Raw genomic sequence first — 6,000 nt, 5'->3', positions numbered from 1 at the left:
TATCAATGTGCAACGTACTTATTTTACTTTTTTTATGTTGAAAAGGTAGTAAAAATAGGTTCATAATTTTTTTGTTTTCATATTTCAAAAAGTGATTTCTATGTGCTCGATGATATGTTAGGTTCCGTGAATGCAAAGAAGACCAAAGCATTTCCCAAGGAGGCAATATATGTGTTGAACTAGGCATTTAAGTAAATCATGATAATGTAGCATGTTAAGAGTAGTAGTATAACTAGAGAGCTAAAAAAGGTGTAGGTGGGAAAATTACAACTTTTCTTTGGGAGTTGAAGACTTCACAGAGAAGTTGATCTTCAAGTAAGTTTTTTTTTTTTTTTTTTTTTTTTTTTTTAATGAAGAGAGAAGGAAAGAGAAGTAATTTTTTGACTTCTCCTTTTGCAGTGGTTTCTAAATGTTGGTGTTCTCATTGGTCAGTCTCTAATTTCTTTACCTAAATGTTCTCCTGAATTAATTTCATTCTTTTCCATGGATTTAAGTACCTTTCATATGTTGTTGATACCCATATTTGCATTTCTAGTCCACACTTCCTGAAGGTTCAGAATTAAATTTCCAATGCATACTTCACATTTTCATTTCTCTGTCTCACAGATACCTCAAAACAAAATATGTCCAAAATTGAATTATTAATATCCTCATGACCACCTACTGCCTCTGTTTCTCCTCTATTTTCAGTCTCCTCTTCTTGGAATATTGTACCGTCATCTTCTATAGTTGCTCAAGCCAGAAACCTGAGATTCGTCATGACACACTCTTTCCTTCTCTTTTAACATGAGATCCTTCATCACGTTTTGTCAATATTACCTCCAAAATTTATATGGAATCCATCCAGTTCTTGTCACCTTCACTGTTATCACTCTCATCGAATCTAGCATCATCTATCGGTTCTATTAGCTTTATTAACATTATTGGTCTTCTTGCTTCCATTTTGGCTCTCCTGTAATCCATACTGCAGTCAGATTGGTTTCCTCTCCTTAAAATCCTCACAGGCTTCGCATTGTTCTACTTAAAAATAAAATTTAAACAGTTTACCAGATTCCAGTCTTGAGTTACCTGGTAGATAGTGATAACTGTTAAGTAGGCTGGAGATAAGAAGGGAAAAATTTTGGAGAAAAAGATGAGTTTTGAGGTACCTGTGGACATTAAAGTGTAAATGTTCCTTAGCCAATTAGATACCTGAAAGTGCAACTGAGAAGTCTATGTTCTAAGAGCTTTGCAACTTATAGTGTTGTAGTGTCCACTTGTAAGCTTGTAGGTTTTTTCTTGTTTAGGGTAATATCTTATGCATGTGCTGTTGATTCAATGTCTTAAGAGGAGGTAGAGTCACCTTTCAAGTGAATGAAACCTAGCACTGAAATTTCTTTGTATATATGCTTCTCCTGCAGATTTTTGTTTAAGCATGAAATGAAGTTTATTGAGGAAGGACAAGATAGGTTTATAGAGCAAGAGCAAGTGATAGGTTTACAGAGTAAGAGCAAGATATGCTTGAAGGGACCCCTCTGTCTTAACAAAAGGGCTCTGATGATGGTCTGGGGTCTTGTTTCATAGTGTATGGATTGGGCCCACCCCGTGGTTCAGACGTCGCCATGGGACTACTTTGATGGACAGTTAATGAGATGATAATTAGCTTTAGGTTACTCTAGGCCACTTTCCAAATTCTATTGTGCCTGGGGTGCTGAGCCTGTGGGCTGGGGGATTTCCTGCATTTTTTTGCAGATTGGCAGGGGTTCCTCCTTCCCCCAGGTGTGCCAGTCACTTGGGGCAGGATTAAGGTGGGGCAACACCTAGACGGGTTCTGTCCTTATCCTTCTTCCCAGGTGGGGCAATTGCTAAAGGCAGCACCAAGGCAAGGCACCCACTTTGGTCCCCTTGGAGAGTCTCAGAGGTCCCTTGCTGTCTTCCTAACATTTCCCCACTCTCTATTTTAGAGGCCCAATTTGTTGGGTAGGGGTGTCTACTCATCTGGCTGCTTCGTGCTGAGCAGAGTGACGATTCCTATTAGCGTGGCCTCTTGCAAGTTCTCTTGGAAGTCTCTCCAGGAAACTTTGGTATATATCCTCGGTAGATGGTTGTAGTTGTAGGTGTCAGGAGGTAGGCACTGAAGCTGGTAGAGAATGTAGGACTATTTGTAGCTCTATGGCCTCTAGGTGGGATGAAATAAGTTTAGTTAGAAAAGTTATGAGGATCGGTCTCAGTATTAGAATTACCAAGATGCAAAGTAATGGTGTCACCAAGGGAATTACCAAAGACGTCCACCAGGGCCTAGAGGTCTTGCCTTGCATCTGGAGATTGGAAGTGGACTCTAGGATGGCATTGGTGTTGTCTTGAACCTACCCTGATATGTTAACAAAAGGGAGTGAACAGGCATATCCATCAAGTTTGGTTGAGCCTTATGGTATGTGCAGTTAGTTTGCCAGAGCAAGAGGTGTCTCACCCATGGGTAAACAGTTTGTACTACTTACCTGAAGGAGGCACAGTAGGAAAAGTCCGCTTGAACAGGTATCAGAGATGCTCCAATGGAGTACAGGAGTATTTGCCTCTGGTGTTGGAGTCCTCATCCGTGGGGGCCAGATGAGTTTCATTTTGGTCTTTCCATTGCTTCACCTCAGAATGATGGATCCACGTAGGTATCCCTGGGACCTTTGAAGTAAAGGCAGGACTGTTGTTGCTCTGTAAGGACTGGGGAAGGCCAAAATGAGGTATGATGTACTCCAGAAGTCTTCAGAAAACTTCAGCAGGATGTTCAGTCCTGCAAGGAAAAGTTGCCACCAGGAGGGTTACTCTTGGCTCCAGTCCAGTGATGGTTATCTGTCAGGGGGCTGACGGGAACCATCTCCTTCATTGTTGTAACATGATCCAGTTTGGGGACCAACTCCCCTCCTGGGATGATCCCATAGAATAGAGTACAGTCCAGTGACCTGTTTGATGGCACTGATGACAAGGAGCCTGGGGGGCAGCCTGTCCTTTTTGGGGCAGTTTTTGGCCCAATGCCTTTCCCCTCGGCAGATGTGGCACTGGAGATCCCTTCCCTTGGTGGGGGCTTTGGCCGTTGGTCTCAATATGGGCTCCAATGCTGCCATTAACTGGGCATGCCTAGCCTCCTTCCTCCGCTCCTTCTGAGCCTGAGACTTGAGCTCAGAAGTTATAGATAGAGTGATCCAAGTCACGGCACCAAAATATCAGGGTTGGGGGTGGTTGGTAATCTTGTCTGTTCTTGGTTCTTGGTGTGCTCTTGGCTGAAGAATGACCAGACATACCAAAAATGAAGGCAAGTGTGAAATGAAGTTTATTGAGGAAAGACAAGGTAGGCTTACAGAGCAAGAGCAAGATACAGGTTTACAGAGTTAAGTGCAAGATACTTTCACCACAGAATGGTGAATGGACCCTTCCGTCTTAACAAAAAGGCCCTCCTGCAGTTTTTAAAAGATAGAAACATGATTTATATTTGGTAGATTGTATATTTCTTACTGAGAAGCTGGTAGTTTGTGAACTTTTGAATTTTTCGTATTTTCCACTTCTATGATAGGATATGATGTTTTAGATATGTTATTCTTTAACTTTTCTTTTTAAACAAAATGTTGGAATATAAGATATATACTGAAAAGTTCTATACATTTATGTACTGAAAAGCAAAGAATAATAAAAATTATCACCTGTTTATTCTCCACACACTGCAAGAAATAGGACATTGCTAGTATCTGATAAGCCTCCTATGTGTTTCTTTTCTACCACACTGTTCCTTCTTCACTAGAGACTGCTATTCCGAGATTTGTGGGAATTACTTTCTTGTTTTTGGTTTACCACTTACTTATTCATCTGCTTCCTTAATTGTGCAAGCTGATTTTTTTTTTTTTTGAGAAAGTAATAAAATTCCACTGTTAATTAACTTTTGAATGTCACATATACTTTAAAAATGTGTTATTCACTCAATAATGTGTTTATTCCTTGCTTGCTTTTGGTTAACTATATGTTTATGTTCCTCATTGTGAATCTGTATTTACTTATAATAGTGATTAAGACGGTTTCAATAATAGCTAATATTTATTGTTTTTAAATTCAAGACTCTGTTGTAAGTATTTTACATGTATTAGCGTATGTAATTCTCATAATAACCCTATAAGGTAAATAACACTATCCTCATTTTACAGATAAGAAACAGCCAGCCCTTTATAGGTTAAGCAGTCTGACCAGGATCACACACATAGTATGGGGAATTTGAACCTAACCAGTCTAATCAGCCTGCATTCATAACTACTCTGTTGGAATTTGTTTGTTTCTTAGATTACTTGAAATAAGAAATTTGTAGAATTTTTAATATTTATGAACTGGGAAAAGTATTGAGTTCCTGTATGATGATAACTTTATTTATTTTTTAAATTTTTTATTTCAGAATATTATGGGGTTACAAATGTTTTGGTTATATGAATTGCTTTTGTACAGTTTGAGTCAAAGGTGTAAGTGTGCCCATCACCAGATTGTGCATTGTTCCCATTAGGTGTGATTTTATCCATGCTCTCCTCCCCCTTTCTACATACTCAATTTCTGTTGAGTTTTACTTTGATATGTGTACGAGTGTTGATTGATTAGTTTCCCTTTTAATAGTGAGTACATGTGGTGTTTTCTTCCCCCCATTCTTACGATACTTCACTAAGGAGAATGGTCTCTAGTTCCATCCAGGTTGTTACAAAAGGTATTAGTTTACCATTTTTTTTCTTCATGGCTGAGTAGTACTCCATTGCATAAATATATTACATTTTATTAACCCACTCATGAACTGATGGGCATTGGGTTGATACCATATCGCTGTGATTGTGAATTGTTCTGTAGTAAACATTCTAGTACAAGTGTCTTTTTGATAAAATGGCTTTTTTGCCTTTGGGTAAATACCTTATAGGGGATTGCTGGATCAAACGGTAGGTATATTTTTAGTTTTTTGAGGTATCCCCAAACTACTTTCCATGGAGGTTGTACTAATTTTCATTCCCACCCACAGTGTATGAGAGTTCCTTTCTGTCTGCATACACACTAGCATCTATTGTTTTTGGACTTTTTAATAAAGGCTATTCTAACTGGGATAAGGTGATATCTCATTGTGGTTTTGATTTGCATTTCCCTGATGATTAGTGACATTGAGCATTTTTCATGTGTTTCTTGGCCATTAGTCTACCATTGGTCTATCTTCTTTTGAAAAGCTTGTGTTTATGTCTTTTGCCCACTTTTTTTATGGGGTGGTTTTGTGTTTTCTTGCTGACTTGTTTGAGTTCTTTGTAGATTCTGATTATTAGCCCTTGATTGAATGTATAGCATGCAAATATTTTCTCTCATTCTGTATGTTGTCTATTTGCTCTATTGATTGTTTCCTCAGCTGTGCAGAAGCTTTTTAATTTAATCAAGTCCCATTTATTGATTTTTGTTGTTGCTTTGATTGCCTTTGGGGTCTTCTTTATAAGTTCTTTCCCTAGGCCAACATCTGCAAGAGTTTTTCCAACATTTTCTTCTAGAATTCTTATGGTTTCATGCCTTAGGTTTAAGTCTGTTCTCAATCTTGACTATTTTTAATGTATAGAAATGCTACTGATTTGTGTACATTGATTTTGTAACCTGAGACTTTGCTGAATTTGTTTATCAATTCCAGGAGTCTCTTGGCAGAATCTTTGTGGTTTTCTAGATATAAGATCATATTGTCAGCAAAGAGCAATAGTTTGACCTCTTTTTTCCCCATTTGGATACCCTGGAGTTTTTTCTCACGCCTGATTGTTCTGGCTAGGATTTCCGGCACTGTGTTGAACAGAAGTGGTGACAGTGGACAACCTTGTCTGGTTCCAGTTGTAAGCGGGAATACTTTTAATTTTTCCTTGTTTAGTATGATGTTGGCTGTGGGTTTGTCATATATGGGTTTTATAATATTGAGGTATGTTCCATCTATGCCTGCTTTCTTAAGAGTTCTTATCATAAAAGTGTCCTGAATTTTTTCAACTGCTTTTT

The 6,000-nt window shown here is 38.4% G+C and overlaps 1 protein-coding gene across 1 annotated transcript in view; it reads left to right on the top strand.

Annotated features, from left to right (window-relative positions):
* VPS13B (vacuolar protein sorting 13 homolog B (yeast)) overlaps window positions 1-6,000 on the top strand; it is a 933,283-nt gene that overhangs the window by 86,592 nt on the left and 840,691 nt on the right. The window lies entirely within an intron of this gene.

The sequence above is a fragment of the Propithecus coquereli genome, unplaced genomic scaffold, assembly GCF_000956105.1.
Source record: "Propithecus coquereli isolate 6110/MARCELLA unplaced genomic scaffold, Pcoq_1.0 Scaffold2, whole genome shotgun sequence".
In the NCBI taxonomy this organism is placed as follows: Eukaryota; Metazoa; Chordata; class Mammalia; order Primates; family Indriidae; genus Propithecus; species Propithecus coquereli.
Note: the sequence above shows the minus strand (reverse complement) of the source record. Positions and strands in the feature narration are given on the sequence as shown.